The sequence below is a fragment of the Mobula birostris genome, unplaced genomic scaffold (assembly GCF_030028105.1).
Source record: "Mobula birostris isolate sMobBir1 unplaced genomic scaffold, sMobBir1.hap1 scaffold_676, whole genome shotgun sequence".
Taxonomy (NCBI): Eukaryota; Metazoa; Chordata; class Chondrichthyes; order Myliobatiformes; family Myliobatidae; genus Mobula; species Mobula birostris.
The window spans coordinates 137,192-157,810 of record NW_027278395.1 but is presented as its reverse complement, the minus strand read 5'-3'; the positions used below and the strand labels follow the sequence as shown (position 1 = coordinate 157,810).

Sequence of the window (20,619 nt, the reverse complement as noted above, 5' to 3'; positions counted from 1 at the left end):
GACACTGTCTAAGCCCCATGTTCTCAAGTCCCTTTCCAATCTTCTCCTCCTTTGGCTTTCCTCAAAGCCTACTCTTTTGATCATGCTGTTTACCAACTTCCTAACATCTTCTTCAAAGGCTCTTTTTCACATTTTATTCTATTTTATTATGCAGCATCCTGAGACTCTAAATCACACTAAAGTATAATACAGACGGAGGTTCCTGTCACTGTAATTTACAGATTTTGTTTTCTAAATTGGTAGTTAGTGACCAGTTAACCAAGCCTTCCTTACTAATCCCCATCCTGTAGTTCTAACAGCTCTACTTTTAAGCTTTCATACGCTCTTTTTTGGCACCTATAAGCAAAGGAAACTCGACTGAAAGGGAAATCTTTGACAAAGAGTAAAGGTTGAATACATTCAAAATCACTGCATTAAAGTACACTTCCTTCAAGGACATTTCATAAGATTGAGAGCAAAAGCAATAAGTTTGCTAACATGAATGGAAGGCACAGGGCAGAACTTGTATTTTAAAATTGGAGCATGAAGCGAACATACAGTACATTGGTCAAAGATTGTCCATCCCACCAGACTTTCAGTTCCAAAGGCTTCAATTAAAGTAAAACCTTTGTTGATAGGATTCAACACTAATACAGAGCAAGTGTATTTTGTTTTTCAGAACCATCAATTAAAAATCCCCATGGAAGTTTACTGTTGTCCTATAGAATGCTTGTCTCCAAATGAGATGGAATTTAGTGACCTGTGGAAACATTCCCTACCATGACGTGCATAATTGTGAAGGATTTTGTGAACTAGATGAGCAGGCAGTGTTTATCAACTTTACAGGGATTAACCTTCGGTTCCAAGAAAAATGGGGACTTTCTCTCCCCTTTTTTGTTCTAGTTGCTGTTCCTGCAGGGAACCAACTTCATGTTGACAGGTGGGTGAACCTTCCCCTTTTCTCCATCATCATTACCTTCAAATTGAGGAAGTAGAGAACCATTTGCACCACACAATGTAAAATGGAGGAAGCAGTAACACTTTTGAAGAGTGTGCTGTGCAGTTTTGCTCTTGCTTGACCAGCTCCTGAAAGGACATGACAGACTGTCTTATATCATGCTATCTGTTGTTGTCTGCCTCTTTGCAAAACCTACCAATCGAACAAAGTATGTGAAGGCTTAAGTACCCAAGGAAGTTCTAAAATGCTGTAGACCAGTATTAATCAGAATCACCAGTATTAAGGCAAAGCAATATGAACTAGCTACTATATGTAAGTAAAGCTCACAACCAACGCCTTGTAATCCTCATCCATATCTTTATCAGCCAGGTTAGCCTCTGCTCCATTGCTTCTCTGACAAGCCCTCTCTCTCATTATTATCTACTTTCACTAAAGGTTTGGCAATCCCGCTACCTTGCTGCATCCTGTGGCAAGTCCTATTCCCTAATAGTTCTGATCAACCTGAATTATAGTGGTATCCAGTCCAATGATTTCCAGTTCCATGTTCCCAGCTTTCCTCCTCCCTTATCTTCCAACAGCACTGCAACATCTCCCTTCCCAACATCTACATTTCTCTGAAATCTCCCATCTCTGTTTGGGTCACAACCCCTAGAGATAACCTCATCCATTTTTGTCTGATTGTATCCCTTCAGACACCTTGGGATATCTTTTTGTATTAAAGTCACAAAATGAATGTATCATTAAATTAGAACGTAAAACCCTAGAAACGGACAGTAGATCGGGGAAAGAAAATGTTATTGATTCAGGTCAGTGGAAAGATCCTCATGTTGTTGTGGGACCTGAAGCCATGATCACAGCATGACACTGGACAAAAGCTCGGTTATAATTTAGGGTGTGGCCTCCAGCAATTGTAAAAGAGGATGAGTGGATCTGAACACAAATGAGAGAAAATCTGCAGATGATGGAAATCCAAGCAACGCACACAAAATGGTGGGGGAACTTATCAGACCCTTTGGAACCCTCTAGATAATGAAATTTCTCTTCATCTTCATTCTAAATGGATATCCCTCCCCTGCTAAAGGAAACATCCTCTCCATATCCGCTCTTTCGAGGCTTTTCAACATTTGATAAGTTTCAATGAGATCCTCCCTCATTCTTCTAAATTTTAGCTGGTAGAGTGCCAGTCAAACACTCATCATATGACAACACTATTATTTTGGGAATTATTTTCGTGAATCTCCTTTGAGCCCTCTCCAATGTAAGCACGTCTTTTCTTAGGTAAGGATCCAGAACTGCTCACAATACTCCAAGTGAGATCTCACCAGTGCCTCAGCATTAAAGCCTCAGCATTACATCCTTGTTTTTATTTTCTTGTCCTCTTGAACTGAAGGTTAAAATTGCATTTGGCTTCCTCACCACTGACTCAACCTGTAAATTAATCTTCAGGGAATCCTGCACGAGGACTCCCAAGTCCCTTTTCACTTTGGATTTTAAAATTTCTTCTCATTTAGAAAATAGTCTATGCTTTCATTCCTCCTACCAAAGTGCGTACCAACACTGTATTCCATCTCCCACTTCTTTGTCCATTCTTGTAATCTGTCCAAGTCATTATGCAGCCTCCCTGCTTCCTCAACACTACCTGCCCCTCTACTGATCTTTGTATCATCAATGGCCATAAAGCCATCAAGTCCGTCATCCAAATCATTGACGTACAACAAAACATCGACCCTGACAGAACACCATTAGTTGCCAGCAGCCAATCAGAAAAGGCTTCCATTATTTCCACTCTTTGCCTCCTGCCAATCAGCCAATACTCTATCAATGTTAGTAGCTTTCTTATAATACCATGGGTTCTTATCTTACCAAGCAGCCTCATGTGCAACAACTTGTCAAAGGCACTCTGAAAATCCAAGCACACAACGTCCATTGATTCTCCTTTGTCTATCCTGCTTGTTATTTCTTCAAAGAATTGCAACAGATTTGTCAGGCAAGATTTTCCCTTAAGGAAACGATGCTGACCACAGCCTATTTTATCACATGCCTCCAAGTAACCCAAAACTACATCCTTAATGATCAAATCCAACACCTTCCCAACCACTGAGGTCAGATTAACTAGCTTATAATTTCCTTTCTTCTGCCTCTCTCCCTTCTTGAACAGTGGATTGACATTTGTAATTTTCTAGTCTGTTGGAACCATTCTAGAATCTATTGATTCTTGAAATATCATTACTAAGGTCTTCACAATCTCTTCAGCTACCTTTTCAGTTGTAGTCCATCTGGTCCATGTGACTTATCCACCTTCAGACCTTTCAGTTTCCCTTCTCGTAGTAATAGCAACTGCACTCACCTCTGACCCCTGACACTCTTGAGCATCTGGCTCACCACTAGTGTCTTCCACAGTGAAGACTGATGCAAAATACATCCAGTTTGTCTGCCATTACTACTCTCCAGCATCATTTTCCAGTGGTTCACTTCCTATTCTCGCCTCTTTTACTCTTTATATATCTGAAAAAGTTTCAATATCCTCTTTAAGATTGTTGGCTAGCTTACCTTCCATTTTCATGCTTTTGCTCCTTATTGCTTCTTATTTGCCTGGTGTTTGCTTTTAAAAGCTTCTCATTCCTCTAAGTTCCCATTGATTTTTGCTCTATTATATGCCCTCTGTTTGACTTTTGTGTTCACTTTGACTTTCCTTGTGAGCTATGGTTGTATCATCCTATTTTTAGAATGCTTCTTCTTTGGAATGTATCTCTCCTTCACCTTCTGAATTGCTCCCAGAAACTCCAGCCATTGCTGCTCTGCTGTCATCCTGTTAGTGTTCCATTCCAATCAGTTTTGGCCAGCTCCTCTCTCATGCCTCCGTAATTCCCTACACTCCACTGTAATACTGATCCATTTCACTTTAGCTTCTCCCTCTCAAATTGCAGTGTAAATTCTATCATGTTATAATTACTGCCTCCTCAGGGTTCTTTTACCTTAAGCTCCTCAATCAAGTCATTGGAAAGGGAGTGAAGATAAAACAGATCATGATGTAATGAAATATTTTTGGGATAATAATCACGGAAAATTCTGAACTATCCTATAATTGTTCTTACAATTATCAGTTTAACTGTGCTTTATAAAAAACAAGATTTGATCCCTCCTGAACATTCTTCAATAGATGAAATGCCTGATTTTGTCAAACACTGTATGAAAACTAAACCCTGCCTGAACTGAATTATAAACAAAAACTCCATGGTGTAATTATGCCACACCACACCACACCACACCACACCTTGCAGACAAAATAAAGTTAAAGAAAGGCAATTAAGATGAAACAAGCATAGGGAGAGAGAAAGTGTTGGATAGAATGGAGAAAGATGAAAATAAGAAAGAATAATAGAAGCAAAGGGGGGTGAAAACTGAAAACAGGTAGAGTATGATGCCAACTATAATCTCTCTCTTACTATAGCCAATCCTATATAGAAGATCAGTGTATTCCTTCAAAATATCTTAAACCTTGGTCCAATTGTCCTATATTTACTTAGTTTAAGGTCCAAACCTAAGGTACGTTGATTTCATGATCAAATGGGCAGTGCACTGTGACGACAACTGTAAAGTATGTCAAAATAATATATAAAGTTAAGAATAAAACCTAAACACAAGAGATTCTGCAGCTGATGGAAATCCAGAACAACACAAAAACAATGCTGGAGGAACTCAGCTGGTCAGGCAGCATCTATGCAGAGGAATAAACAGTTAACATTTCAGACTCACTCTTTATCAGGACTGAAAAGGAAGATGGAAGAAGCCAGAATATGAAGGGAGAAGAAGCCTGAAGAGTAAAACTTACATTAAAACTAGACTAAATTCCATCTGTTTCCTGTTTCAATAATGGTTCAGTGGTTCAATGGTTCAATTTAATATCAGAGAATGCATACAACTTGAAATCCTTACTCTTTGCAGACATGCATGAACCAGAAAGAAGAAAAAACCCGAAGAATGAATAATAGAAAAACTTTAGAACCCCAAAGCCCCCCCCAGATGAACTGGAGTAAGTTGCCCAGATCTGCAAAAACCCCTGGCGCCGCCTTTAGCTTCTCCCACTCCTCTTATTGAGTCTCTGAATTTTCTTTGCCTAATATTGTTCATTTAAGTATACCCTCGTCTCCCTTGTGTGCAACACTATACATGGTTATTTGTATTATATTAGGAATGCACAAATTTCACAGTAAAACAGAAATCCAGCTCAATGCACATAGAGCATATTCATTCTGAAGATGGCATAAGCACTTCTCATCTTTTTTATAATACAACTAACCTAAAAAAATTGTCAGAAGTGTAACAGATATGACAGTCATAGCTGTTGCTGCACAGTTCAAGCATATCAAGTTTGACACTGAACTTTGGAATATTTCTGTGGAGTTTGTGCATTCTCCCTGTGACTTCGTGGATTCCTTTTGATTTTTGACAAATTAGTTGGCTACTATAAATTGCCAGAGTTGTGGATGAGTGGAAGGAAACTGTGGAAGCGGAGAGAGTTGATGACATATGAAAGAGAGAGAGAGGACTTCAGGGAAATGAGTGAAAGAATGGGACAGGGCAGATTGCTCTGAGAGTCAGCATCAATTTAAGGGGCTGACAGACTTCCTTCTACGTTGTTAATAAAATATGAGTAAAATTAGATAAGATTGATGGTAACTCCAGCATTTCAAACATCACATATGTTGGAATACACAAAAACTGACAAGTAAGAAGCCTGTGTACAGTGATTTAATCAAATTCTGGGAGAGAAATAGACTAGATGTTATTTTATGTCTGAAACTTCACCATGACCTGGCAGCCACCGGAACAGAGATTTCTGGTCTGTTATATGATGTATGCACAGTAGATGAAATGCAAGTTCCTGTCTAAATGTGAGCTTGTGCTGCTCTTACTGGTCACATAAAACTTACTTCTTCGATAAATATAGATTGGGACGGAGTTTAGGAATTTAACTTTTAACGTTAAATGACCGGAATTTTGTCTTAATATCCAAAAATTCAAATCTGATATGTTTTAATGACTTGGTTGTAGCACAGTTCAAAGTATTAATTCTTGAAGCACGATGGACAATGTACAAGGAAGTTGGACTATTGTAATTAATACTGCATTTTTCAAGTTCTAAGTACATTTATTATCAAAGTGTTATGGTCCAGATCGGGGTCTCTTTAAATTTACTTTTTTATGTTACGATCCGGACCGTTGACTCCCTGTTTCCCTTTGGTTCCCTGTTTTCCCGCGTCCTTCGGCCTTGGTGATTAGAGGCAATTTACTCTTGGCTTAACCGGTAGTTTATAGTCTCTGGCTTTCAGCCGTTCGGCGCGAGAGCGTTTGCAAAGTCACCAAGGTACGGTGTGCCAATGTCCTCTGGCCGGAGCAAGCCTAGTCTCCACCTGAAGCGAGTGCCGGTAATTCGCCTTTCCTCACCGGAGTTACCCTGCCAAGTTACCTCGCCAAAGTGAGCCTGTAGTTTCCTCACCCAGTGGGTCGGTCAGTTAACCCACTGGAGGGAATCAAAAACCGCTGTCAACTGATCCAAGTTCCGAGTCAAATTACGACCCTGGCGGAATCCAAGTTCCAATTCAAGTCCTGGCCCTGGCGGCATCCAAGTCCGGAGTCAAGTCCTGTCCCTGGCGGCATCCAAGTTCCGAGTCAAGTTCTGGCCCTGGCGGTCTGTGATTCCTGTCCTACCCCCTGTCTGAATCCCTTCTCTGCCCCTCTTGCCTCTAGCCCTCACCTGCGCCCTCGCCTGCACCTCGGTCTAGTTCTATCGCCGGAGCTAGATAGGTACTGTCTGGTGTTCTTTCGTGTTTGTCTTGTCTTGTCCTCGCCTCCGTGGGGTAAGTCTGGCGGTCTTGTCATTGCCCCGCAGGGGGTCATGAGTCCCGGCCCTATGTTCTGTACCCAAGGAGGGGTCCCGGCTCTCTGTTCTGTGTGTGACTCCCGGTCCTATGTCATGTACCCAAGGAGGGGTCCCGACTCTGTGTTCTGTGTATGTGTCCATGGTTCCATGTACCTGCTCCCTGGAGACCAAGGTTCTGTTTTTCCATGTTCCTCCTCTCCCTAGCCCATGTCATGTCCATGCCTTGTTCTGGGGTCCGAGCCCCAGGCAAGACCCAGGTACTGGGTCCTTGCCCAGTCTCTGGCTTGGAGTCCATACCCTAGCCTCTTCATGTCGCCTCTAGTTCTGGGATCCAATTCTGAGTCCCAGCCCAGACCATTGTCCCAGCCTAGTCGTAGTCCTGAGTCCTTGTCCAGTTCGCTATTTCTGCTTCTTATTTGCTCTCCTGGTATCAAACAATAAACTCAATTTAATTAACCTCACAAGATGTGTCTTGCATTTGGGTCCACCCTTGCTCCCAATGCTCCCCTACTGTGACACAAAGCATGTATATGTCACCACGTGCTACCTTGAGATTCATTTTCCTGCAGGCAAAATAAAGAAATACGATAGAATTTATGAAAAGCTATACATTACAAAGACTGACAAACCTCTGATGTGCAAAAGAGGGTAAGTCATGAAATAATAAATAAAAACATGGAAATAAATAATTCTGAGAATATGAATTGTGGAGTCCTTGCAAGTTGGCCTAAAGGCTGTGGAGTTAGCTCATTATTGAGGTGAGTGAGTAAAGTTATCCACTGGTTCAGGAGTCTGATGGCTGTTTGATAATAACTGGTCCTGAACCTGGTAGTGTGGGACCTAAGGCTGTTGCACCTCCTGCCTGATGGGAGTAGAGAGAAGAGAGCATAGCCTGGATGATAGGGGATCAAGATTGAGTTATTCCACCATTATTGTGTTAATGTAAAGCAATTTTGATCCAGTGATGACGGAGGTTTCAAGTTCAAAAGTTCAGAGTTCAAAGTCCACTTATTATCATCGTATGTATGCAGTATACAACCCTAAGATTCATCTTCCCACAGACAGGCACAAAAAAAAATGGAATCCATTCAAAGAAAAACATCAAGCCCCTACCCCCCGCCCCATGTGCAAAAGAAAAACCAAACTCAGCAAACAGCCAAAAAAGAATGAAAAATACAGAATATAAAACAAAATCAGAAGAGTGCAGGTATATTCAGTTCAGTTCAATCTAGTTTTTGGGTTGATATTAAAGAATCTCTTTAACATTTCAAGAAACGTGCAGCAACAGTTTAACATTTCAAGAAACTAGTCTCTCTCACCCATGCAATATTAAAAGTTGCATTTTGCAGTTACAGGAACTTTATGCATATGTCTAAATACTAATGCAGAGTTCTACTGTCATTTGCTTGTCTGTTAACTCCACTTTACTGAGAATTGCTTAATAATGTTACAATATTTTCAATGAAGCCGTCAATCAATTCCCAAATCTGTTCCTTGCATATTGGTTAAGTGTTACTGAATAACGTGTAGAAATATTTCAACATGCAATATGCTGTGAGGTGTATTAAATCAAACAATTTTTCTAAATAATTTAAATATAAAGTTTGATTTTCGAAGCATCATCTCATTCATCATCCAATATTTAGCTTTAGAATATTTTAATTCCAAATACATCAGAATTGAAAGTCTTTACAGTACAGGTTGCATGTTAGTTGATAAAAAATCGTTAATTTACAGAGATCAGATGAGGTGCAATAAAGAAAGTTAATATGTTCATAACTGCAATGATACTACCAAAACACCCATAGACCATTCTAATAAACATTTAACCAGTGGAAGTAACACATTAGCAATTCAGTGCAGTTTAGAATGTGAAAATTTCAACACTGATGGAGACAATACCCAGCTTAAGGATAAACTGAAGCTGTGATAATACACACATTTCAGTGATAAAGCCCTGCGAAATATTTTGGACATAATTGAGGAAATGGTGGTATGTCCTCCTCAGAGCAAAGATCCATTGAGCCTAACCTCTGATAATTGAATTGACTTTATTTCTTACATCCTTTACATAAATGAGGAGTAAAAATCTTCGTTACATCTCCATCCAAATGTGCAATGTCCAATCACAGTAATTTATAATAATTATAATAAATAGAACAGTCAATGTAATATCGAGCAAACTCAAATCTGTGTGAGTCAATCAGTCTGTTGGCCTGGTGGAAGAAGCTGTCCTGGCACCTGTTGGTCCTGGCTTTTATGCTGCGGTACCGCTTCCCGGATGGTAGCAGCTGGAATAGATTCTGGTTGGAATGACTCGGGTCCCTAATGATTGTTCAGACCCTTTTTACACACCTGTCTTTGTAAATGTCCTGAATCATGGGAAGTTCACAACTACAGATGCACTGGGCTGTCCCCACCACTCTCTGCAGAGCCCTGTGATTAAGGCAGGTACAGTTTCCATACCAGGCAGTGATGTAGCCAGTCAGGATGCTCTCAATTGTGTCCCTGTAGAAAATTCTTAGGATTTGGGGGCCCATACCAAACTTCCTCAACTGTCAGGTGAAAGAGGCGCTGTTGTACAGACCATGTGAGGTCCTTGGTGATGTGGATGCCGAGGAACTTGAAGCTGTTTGCCCTCTCAACACCAGATCCATTGATGTCAATAGGGGTTTGCCTGTCTCCATTCTTCCTGTAATCCACAATCAGCTCCTTTGTTTTGGCGCATTGAGGGAGAGGTTGTTTTCTTGACACCACTGTGTTAGAGAGATGACTTCTTCCCTGTAGGCCACCTTGTTATTGTTTGAAGTAAGGCCAATCAATGTAGTGTCGTTGGCAAATTTAATTAACAGATTGGAGCTGTGGGTGGTGACACAATCATGAGTACACAGAGAGTAAAGGAGGGGACTCAGTACACAGTCCTGAAGGGCTCCTGTGTTGAGAGTCAGAGGGTTGGAGGTGAGGGAGTCCACTCTTACAACCTGCTGGCGATCTGACAGGAAGTCCAGGATCATGGGAGATTCTATTAAATCTGATCACAGTGAGTATACACCAAATAAAAATAGGAAAAGCTGGGAGTAGGTAGCAGTTTAAGCAGCTTCTGTGAAAGTCAATGATTTTACTTCAAGGGACAAGGGAATCAATGCAGGGATCACTCCCTCCATGATTCTTTTGTCAAATTGTTCCTCCCCACTAATCTCCCTCCTGCCACATATTCCTGCAAGCGACAGAAATGCTACACATGACCATTCACGTCCTCCCTTACCTCCATTCAGGGCCCTAAGCAGTCCTTCTAGGCGAGGAAACACTTCACCTGCAAATCTGTTATGTTTTCTCTAACTGCAAATCGTCCAAAGAAAATATTACAATCAAAGTACCTTTTCCTTGTAACTTCAGCAAAATCTGTTTCACGAAAAAAAAGAGAACAAAACACTGTTTCATCTTTTGTGCCTTTGAAACAAATTTAGAACTTCATTTGCGGAGGTGACTAACATAGAGTTAACTTGGACGTCAATTCCAATCTTCATTATTTGTTCTCTGCTTAAGGACATGAGTAGGAAATGGTCACTCAGAGGACACAATAAGAGGAAACCAAGCAGCAGAGGTTTAGCTGATAACATATTATCCCAGGCCACTATTCAAAGTCAATGAGGACTCACTTCAGAGCACCGTTCCAAAACCTACTGCAAAGTCAGGAGTACATTGATGTTCAACATTCAGTGTTCAACTCAGCTAGTGGCCAATATTTATTCATCTGTCCAAAGAAAATTAACTCTGCAATAATACTATTTAAAAGCTGACAGCCAAGATGTTGTGCCTGCTTGGCAAAGAGCTGATAATTACAGGAGGAAACCTGCAACAGAATCATTTATTTAAAATGCTCCGTGTTGTTTTTTCCAAGGGCTTTGCAATTTTATAACATTTTTAAAGTAATTGCAAAATTATCTGCTGTATCATATGGAATAATAAACAAATTATCAGAATATCTTTTCATTAAGAATACAGCGATGAATTTACTAGGGTACACTGTGAACAATCCCTTTTTTCTAATGGAGATATTGCCACTAACAGCCTTCTATCTCCTGTTATCTGCAAGTAAAATTCAGAAGACTGCAGATGCTGGAAATCTGAGATAGGAACAGAAAAAAAAGCTGAAAAGTATTAGCAGGTGAGACAGTATCTGTGGAAAGAAAGCATTAACGTTTCAGGCCCAGCACATTTTGAGAATTCTGACCAGGACTTCCATTTCCTGCACTGCTTTAAACTTACTAGCTGTTGAAAATTTATTATAATATTGTGCAGTATCCAAACAGAAGTGAATTAAAAGTATGACTTACTGACATGAGTACACTAATAAAACATTTTGCACTGAACGTAGTCAGTATTCAACGTAAAGACTAGCTAGTGCAACAATATGTCAAAACTCATGACACAAGGTATGCCTGGTTCTCAATGCTCATTCACATTCAAGATGTAGGTAATAGCTCTTCCACCCGGTATTACAGCCTGATGCAGCATGCAGAGGCTCAAAGTATACTCCTGCATGGGATAGTAACTCTCTGCTTTTCTGCACATTAAAATGTTCTTACATTGATTTTGCACACATCAGCAGAACTGTCTAGATTGCATCACTGATCTAGAGTGAAATTTATTTGTATGCACTTTAGTTGTTCGAACGTATTTCATGTAGGTTGTGTAGAAATGATCACGCTCTTTTTTGATAAAGGAGCTGTTGCCTAAGTTTGCAGCTGGCAACGTGGGGTGAAAGTATAAATTACAAAATTGCTGCCATAAATCCGGTGATATTCATGGGTAGGGGGTCTTGCTCCAACTACTGATGAGTTACTTCACTGTCATTATTATGTAAGAGAATTCATTCATTTATTAGTGCTAGATAATTGTAAATGTAGATAATACGATCATTACAGTTATTAAGTTAATTTCCTACCTAAATTTGATCATTGGCTGCACGTTTAATTGTTTTTCTGTTTCTACACCAATTTGATCATTACCATTGTTAACATGTCAAGTCCTTCAGGCAGTCTGCTTGCTCTCTGGAGAAGAATGGAGCTGGCCCTCATGCACTGGATCAGTTCAAAGATATTTATCAAGGAAAAGTAGTATTCAGCAGCCGGAAAAGTGAAACAAGACTGAGGAAACTAGCACTAGGAAATTTCATTTAACTACTGCAATGCAAGTCCATCACAAGTCATTATTTATGTATAATTTTCCGGTTGATTGAAAGAGCTCTGACCCTAATCATTTGTGTCAACATTGACTTCCAATCATAAACTTTCAACGACAAAAAGATTATTTTAAAGTCTAGATAGTGTGCATACTTGGTTACTCACTGTGCACTTTTGAGCTGTGTTTTCATTCTTGTGCAAAGCTGATTCTTTTTGCCAAGTTGTTTCCTGTTACTTGTCAAACTGAACAAAATATTCCATTCGGATTGTCACTAATTCAACACTATTGGATTGTAAATACTCAACATCATTTAACTTGTGGTTTTGTTAGACTTTATCACATCTCACTGATCGTGCTTATCAAGCAGGATTTGTGCACCAATTTTATCTATTGTGATGTTTTAGATGACAAAATTTGTAACTACTAAAGACATTTTTAATGCAAATTTGGAAAACTGATATACACTCAGTGGCCACTTTATTAGGTACCCCTGTACACCTGCTTGTTAATGCAAATATCTAATCAGCCAATCATGTGGCAGCAACTCAATACATTAAAGCTTACAGACCTGCTCAAGAGCTTCAGCTGTTATTCAGACCAAACATCAGAATGGAGAAGAAATGTGATCTAAGTGACTTGGACTGTGAAATGTTTGTTGGTGCCAGGTGGGTGGTTAGAGTATCTCAGAAACTGCTGTTCTCCTGGGATTTTCTCACAACAATCTCTAAACTTTACAGAGAATGGTACAAAAAGCAAAAAAATAAAAAAAATCCAGTGAGCAGCAGGTTTCTGGGTGTAAATGCCTTGTTAATGAAAGAGCTTAGAGGAGAATAGCTAGATTGTTCAATCTTGCAATCTGTAGTCAGCTGAGAGATAGCTCTATGTGTTCAAGATCAGCGATCCAGAGCTCTCCAAGAAGGTCAGGTACAACCTATGAAAGGCTAACTCAAGAGCAAAAAGGAATGTTCAAGTGAAGTTAGAGATAGAATGAGATCCACATCAGCTCAGGCAGGGTTTACAGGCCATTTCTTGCTGCAACGCAAAACTTAACACCATAAATGGTTGTGATGCTTCACTCCCAAATGAGCGCAATGCCTTTTATGAACACTCTGAAAGGGAGAATAAAACTACGGCCCTGCGAATATTGCAGCATTTGGCAACCTGTGGTCTCTATCTCATAGGCCAATGACAGAACAGCTTTCAAGAAGGTGAACCTTTGCAAGGCATCAGTACTTGGTCAGACGCTGAAGACCTGTGCCAATCAGCTGGCTAGAGTATTCATAGATATCTTCAGTCTCTCATTGCTGCAGCTGGAGGTTCTGACCTGCCTAAAAAGGGCATCAATCATAGTGGTGCCCAAGAAGAACAGAGTGAGCTGCCCCAACGACTATCAGCAGTTGCTCTCACATCTGCTGTGATGAAATGCTTTGAGAGGTTGATCATGGCCAGAATCAGCTCCTACCTAAGCAAGAACCTGGAGCTGTTGCAATCTGCCTATGCCACCATAGGCCTTCAGTAGACGCAATCTCACTGGCTCTCCACACAGCCTTGAACCATCTGAACAACAGCATTTCTGTTCTTGTAATTAAATACTCTGCAATTATGGTTATCATAATATTTATCTTCTTAATTGCTTACTGAACCTATGTGTTATCTTTGAGTGAGTTGAAAACAAGGACACCCTGAATAGTTACATATTTCAATTCATTTAAAAATATTCTTTTAATTTATTCTATCTAAGGGGATGACCTCATACTTTTCAATTAATATTCCGTGTTCAACATCCTTAACATAGTCTGGCTATGTTCCATTGACAATTCTATTCATCCTTCTCACACCTAGTTTAGTATCATAAGCATAAATGCTTGATTTCCTTTTATTCAAATTGTTAATACAGTTGGGCACAGTGGGGCTCCAGCTTAGATCCTTGCAGTACCCAATCTGTAATAGCCTCCCAACCCAAAAACAACTGATTTGAGCCTACACTTTACTTTCTGTTCATTAACCAATCATTAATTCACAATCCTGATAACGTATGCTTGGAGTTTGTGTTATAATCTTCTGTGCGGTGTCTACGAAAGGCATTCTGAGAGTCCAAATATATTGCATCAACTAGCTTGCCTTTAGCTATTTTTCTCGATAAAAAAATCATCACAATAGGTTTGTTAAGCATGATCTCCTGCCCAATCTTAAGTTCCCGGATTTTTCCTTCTTGCTGATTTCAGACTAATTGTTCATTTCTCATCAGGGACATTCCGTGTTTCTTTTAGCTGCTTGAATTCTTCCTCTTTTACATTTCTCAAGGTTCCTATCTGATTTCAGCTTCCTAAACCTTAAATATATTTCTTTTCACCATACTGACTAAATTTACAGTTTCCTAAACCTTGCGATCCTTATCAAAATCAGATTTATTCCCACTGACCTGTTTTATTAAATCTGTTGTTTTTGCAGCAATACAATGCAAGACATAAAATAGACTATAAATTACAATAAATATCACAATAAGAATTTACTGTATTGAGACGCAGATGTGGTTCCTCAGGATCCTATTTGCTTCCATGAATACCCCCCAAATGCAGCTGCAAAACATGCTATGCCTGTCTTTCAAAATACTTAATCAAATTATTTTATTCTGTCTCTTTCTCTCCACTTCACCAAGATCCTTTACTCAATGAAGTTCCCAGTTCATGAACTTTGCACTCACAAGATTCTGTGCTAAAAATAGATTGCATGTTTTTCTTCTTCTGACCTTTAATGGCAGTTGGCAGTCCAACTTCAAGGTGCATTACCATCACCAGCTGGGCTGAAGTGTAGTGTAGGGAGTTGGGAAATAAAACCCCTACTAGTTCTTTACCAACTGAAAACTAAATGACCCCAAAAAGCCCCATAGATTTTAAATAATAAAAGACAATACTGTGATTTTAAGTCACTCCCATAACTTAGTGAAGCTTTTAAATGAAAACTTTCAACTCTCAAAGCTAGTAATGCAGCCGGAACTTGCTTCCTTCAACCTTGTAAAAGAATGTGTTCAACTGCTTCATAATGATGGCAGCACATACACAGCCCAGAGTGATGCTTTCCAATAATTTAGCATACTATGCCCAATTCTAAGTCGTCAATATAATTCCTTCCCTTCTTGTCTTACCCCTTCTCCCATCAATTCTGCAGTTTTATATATTCTGTAAAGGTGTCTCCTCTTATGCCCATTATCCTACAAGTCTTGCCATAATCCCTGAATTCTTAGCCCCACCAACCCTTAGCTTCTGATTTGCTAAGTGGAAGGTCTATATCCACAGATGAAATTTTAGCAGCCTTTTTTGGCCAAACAATCAACCCATTCATCCTCTCAACACTTCTATGTGCAGGAACCCATAAGAAGAGGACAGGTAGACCAGTACTTTGAATACAAAATAAAGTTTGAAGAGCTTCCAGCAGTAAATCAGACCTACTACTAGAATGATCTGTTTTAAGACTAGTCAAAACTGAAAATGAGTCTGAACAAATTATAACTTTGCAAGGACAGACTTTCTCCACCTACTGTAAGCACAAAATGATGGCAACCAGTTCTGCAATGTGCACTGATAGGTAGCTAGTAAGACATTTCTTTATTGTTACCTGAAATTCAGGCACAAAAACAGCCACACCAACATTCCCCATTAAATTATCTTTTGATCCATCAATAAGAATTGCTAACATATCACAATAATTCTCCTTAACATACTGATGAACCAACAGACTCTCGGGAATATCAGGATCCTTGGATTTCATTAAATCATGCAACCTAAAATCAACTAAAGTCATTGGAAAAATCCATATTGGGGTTACCAAAAAAGCTATAGTGGGAGAAATTACATAATCCAGCCAACCCATATTCCTAGCATGATGAGAACCCCAGCCACCCAAAACTAAAAACACTCTTCTTGTGATGTTCTTGACACTCTTCCAACACACTTTTAACAGGGTGGTCATTCCTCTGCCCCCTCAAATTAGCCCAGTATGTTAACAACAACTTCATCCTCCACGACTATAAGGGTATCTGTCCCATTTCAATCAGTAAAGCTGAAACAGGAGATGACCTTACTGCACCACAACACAGTCTTAAAGCCTGAGCTTGTATCACATCCAAACAATTTGAAGATGAAGCTGATCCATAAGCCACACAGCCATAATCAAGTACCAATCCAATTAGACAAATACGAGGGGTGATTGATAAGTTCGTGGCTTAAGGTAGAAGGAGATGAGTTATACAGCTCTCATTACATGCACATGCAGTTTAACGCTTTGAGTGATTATGCAGAAGGTTTGAGAAAAGGGCATGTCCTGGGTGCTGGAGGTCCTTAATAATGGACGCTGCCTTTCTGAGACAGCTGGGTACTAAAGATGTCCTGGATACTTTGTAGGCTAGTGCCCAAGATGGAGCTGACTAAATTTACAACCCTCTGCAGCTTCTTTCAGTCCTGTGCAGTAGCCCCTCCATACCAGACAGTGATGCAGCCTGTCAGAATGCTCTCCATGGTACATCTATAGAGGTTTTTGAGTGTATTTGTTGACATGCCATATCTCTTCAAACTCCTAGTGAAGTACAGCTGCTGTCTTGTCTTCTTTATAATTGCATCAGTATGCTGGGACTGGGTTAGATCCTCAGAGATCTTGACACTCAGGAACTTGAAGCTGCTCACTCTCTCCACTTCTGATCCCTCTATGAGGATTGGTAGGTGTTCCTTCGTCTTACCCTTCCTGGAGTCCACAATCAGCTCTTCCGTCTTACTGACGTTGCGTGCCAGGTTGTTGCTGCGTCACCACTCCACTAGTTGGCATATCTCACTCCTGTACGCCCTCTTGTCACCACCTGAGATTCTGCCAACAATGGTTGTAACGTCCACAAGTTTATAAATGGTATTTGAGCTATGCCTAGCCACACAGTCTTTTGTCAATTATCTTACTGATATGGTGCTTCCATGTCAGCTTATTATGCAGCCACATGCCAAGAAATCTTACCACTAACACCTCCTCAAGAGATTGACTATATAATTTCAAATTGAGTGCAGGTCTATTGATTCTCTTCATAAAACATGTAACTTGTGTTTTAGCTACTGAAAGCTTAAAACCCCATCTACTTGCCCACTCTGCGACCTTATTAATTGCTAATTACATCCTACATACAGTTAAACTGAAAATTTTCCTCTGATCCATAAAGCTCCATCATCTGCAAAAAGTGATTTATCCATCCCAGTGCCTATGTTGGAGAAAATAGCATTAATCATAATATTAAACAATAAAGGGTGGCAAATACTGCCCTGTGGGGTCCTATTCTCTATCTCATAGAAGCCTGAATATACCTTTCTTACCCTTACCTGCATAGACTGTCCAAATAAGAAACTCAGAAAAAAATTCTATAGCCTTCCCCCCACTCCTAATTTCCATAATTTAATCAAATACCCTCCCTCCATAACATATCATATGCTTTTTCTATATCAAAAAATGCTGCCTTTACAACTTCTTTATTTCCCTGTACTTTCTTAATATCATCTTCCAAACATAAAACTGAATCTAATGTCATTCTACCCTTCGGAAATCCGCTCTGATAAAACACTATCACCTCTTTTTTCCAAAATAGATTTCAACTGCTCTATTACCATATGTTCCATAAATTTACACAAGTGGGATGTTAGTGATATTGGTCTATAACTAGAAGGATCCGATGGGGGTTTTCCAGGTTTTAGAATAGGCACTACTATTGCTATTTTCCATGAGGAGGGAAGATCACCTAAACTCCAAATATGATTCAGAAATTTTAATATTATTTTAACAGAGTTGTCAACCATATGTTTAAACATACAATATCTGACATCATCCTTTCCTGGAGTTGTTTGACTTGTACTATTAATAGCTTTCGTAAATTCAGACAAAGAAAACTGTACGTCACTAATACTATCAATGCTACAGCTGGCTTCCAACACATCAGGGTATTCACATAGAACCTTATCCCTACATTGTTTAGCCTCTTCACTTAAATTATTTTGATTATGAATTACAGCAAATGACTGATCCAGTAACTCAACCTTCTCTGTTTCAATAACAATCGTATCACCTTCTTAAATCAATACTGGAATGTTATTAGCCCTATGAATCCCATCTCCCCACCATTTTTTAATCATTTCCCAAACATCTCCAAGTTTAATACCCCTTGCGATACTATCACAATATGATCTCCAGTAAACCTTTTACACAGTCTTCACTACTATTCTCATTAGGGCCTGTGCCCTTTTATACTTAATTAGGTCACTCGGAGAGTGATACTTCTTAACTTTCTGAAATACCTGATTTCTCTCCCTAATTGCCTCTGCACACTCCTCAGTCCACCATGGTACAGCCTTTCTCCTATCAATGCCCTTTATAATAGGAATCACTTCCACTGCAGTTTAATGAATAATGTGACATAACCTTTCTTTGCAGAAATCCACATCATCTTCAATATTCAGCCCTATTAGACGTTCATCACATACACAAAGCTCTCCCAATTTGCTTTACCAAAATTCCACTTCCTAAAAGTGACCTCTTGTCCCCTATATAAATCCATTCCCAAGCTTATAAACATAGGAAAATAAGCACTCCCTAATGTTTCATCCCCCATGACATCCCACGCTCTCACTCCAGCCAGAATGTTCAAAACTGAAGTTACATCTATAGCATTTACTGAACTATTATGAACATTAGATCTCATGTCCCTTCCGTCGTTAAGACACACAAGATGTGAGATTGTATGTTCAGCTGGGACCATGGATTTACATTTCTAGCTAAAGCACTCATCGCCTGACTTCAATTAACCCATTCTACCTCATGACTCAATTACATGGGAGACTTCAGTGCTGCTTTTTATCACTGATATTTAGAACAACGAGATGAGAATTTAGCTGTAAGATTAAATTCAACCCCACAGTTCTGAACCTCTTTAGTCACCATAGTCTAAATTCTAAAGATTCTGCTTGCATAAGTGAGGCTAGAGTGGATAGAAGACAAAGCATTCTGGGGGAGCCTGGAGCAGAGGGAAGGGAGGCTGGAGCACATGGTTGGGTTGGGGCAGGTGTGGGCAAGCTCTAGGTGGTAGACAGAAGATTGAACCAAGTGCAGGCTAGACTTGAGCAGCCATAGAAATGGCTGAATTGGGAATAAGAGTGTCTGGAACAAGTAGGTGAAGTTTGGGGAATGCAGAAGTTGCTAGATGAGGTGGTAGGAATCTAGAGGGCAAGGTGCTATTGTAACATTCTATTTTATTTGTGTTCTCTTGTAAGTGCCTGCAAGTAACTGAAAATCAATGCAGTATACGTTAAAATATACATACCCCAATAATAAATTAACTTTGACCTTTGAGCAGAGGGAGACTCGAATTTGTGGATGGGAGGCTACAATTGTATTTGAATTTGTGGATGGGAAAGTGGAAGTAGTTGGAAGGAGTTGAATAGTAAGAACAGTGAGTTGAGGATGATGAGAGGAGTGAAGACTGAAATTTTTGGTTGGGCAGCTGTAAAAGTGGGAGGGAAAACTTGAGGAGGTGTTCGGAAGGTCATTGCAGTTCATTGAATTGAACTATTGCATGTGTGACCTAAGGCCCTTGCACCTCCTTCCCAAAGGCAGCAGAGAGAAGAGAGTATGGGCTGGAAGGTGGAGGTCCTTAATGATGGATGCTGCATTCTAGTGGCAACAGTCCTTGTAGATGTGCTCAGTAATGGGGAGGGATTTGCCTTTGATGGACTGGGCCATATCCACTACTTTTTGTAAGCTTTTCTGCTCTTGGGCACAGTTGTTTCCATACCAGACCATGGTGTAACCAGTCTGGATGTTCTCCACTGTGTATCTATAGGATGCTTGTCAAAGTTTTACATTATATGCTGAAGCTGTGCTAACTTCTAAGGAATTTAATTTGTGCTGGTCCCAGAACAAATCCTCTGATATGATGATAACAAGGAATTTAAAGCTACTGACCCTCTCCACCTCCGATCCCCTGTTGAGAATTGGTTAAAGATCTCCAGTTTCTTCCTCCTGAAGTCAATAATCAGCTGTTTAGCTTTGCTGACATTGAGTGAGTGGTTGTTATGGTCGTATCAATCAACTGGATTTTCAATCTCCTTCTTTTCTGCTAATTCGTCACCACATTTGATTTGGGCAATGGCAGTGCTGTCATCAGCAAACGTCAATATGGCATTGGAGCTGTGCTTAGCCTCACAGTCATAAGTGTGAGGTGAGTAAAGCAGGCAGCTAACCACACTGATGCAGGGCACGTGTGCTGCTGGTGACTGTGGAGGAGATGTGGCTGCCAGACCATATTGATTAGGGTCAGCAACTGTGAAACTGAGGATCCAGTTACACCAGGAAGTATCGAGGCCTAGCCATTGGAGCTTAGTGATTAGTTTTGAGGGGATGATAGTGTTGAATGCTGGCTGAGCTGTAGTCACAAATATATACATCTCAGCTGTCCAAATGTTCCAAAGCTGAGTGAAATGGCATCTGCTGTTGACCTGTTGTGACAGTAGGCAAATTGGAGTGGATTAACGTCACTCCACAGGCAGGAGTTGATATGTCTCATGACCAAACTCTCAAAGCGCTTCACCAC

At 40.0% G+C, this 20,619-nt stretch overlaps 1 long non-coding RNA gene across 1 annotated transcript in view; it reads right to left on the bottom strand.

Moving 5' to 3' along the window:
- Window positions 1-20,619, bottom strand: part of LOC140193653 (uncharacterized) — a 41,219-nt gene that overhangs the window by 19,826 nt on the left and 774 nt on the right. The gene's annotated exons all lie outside the window — the stretch shown is intronic.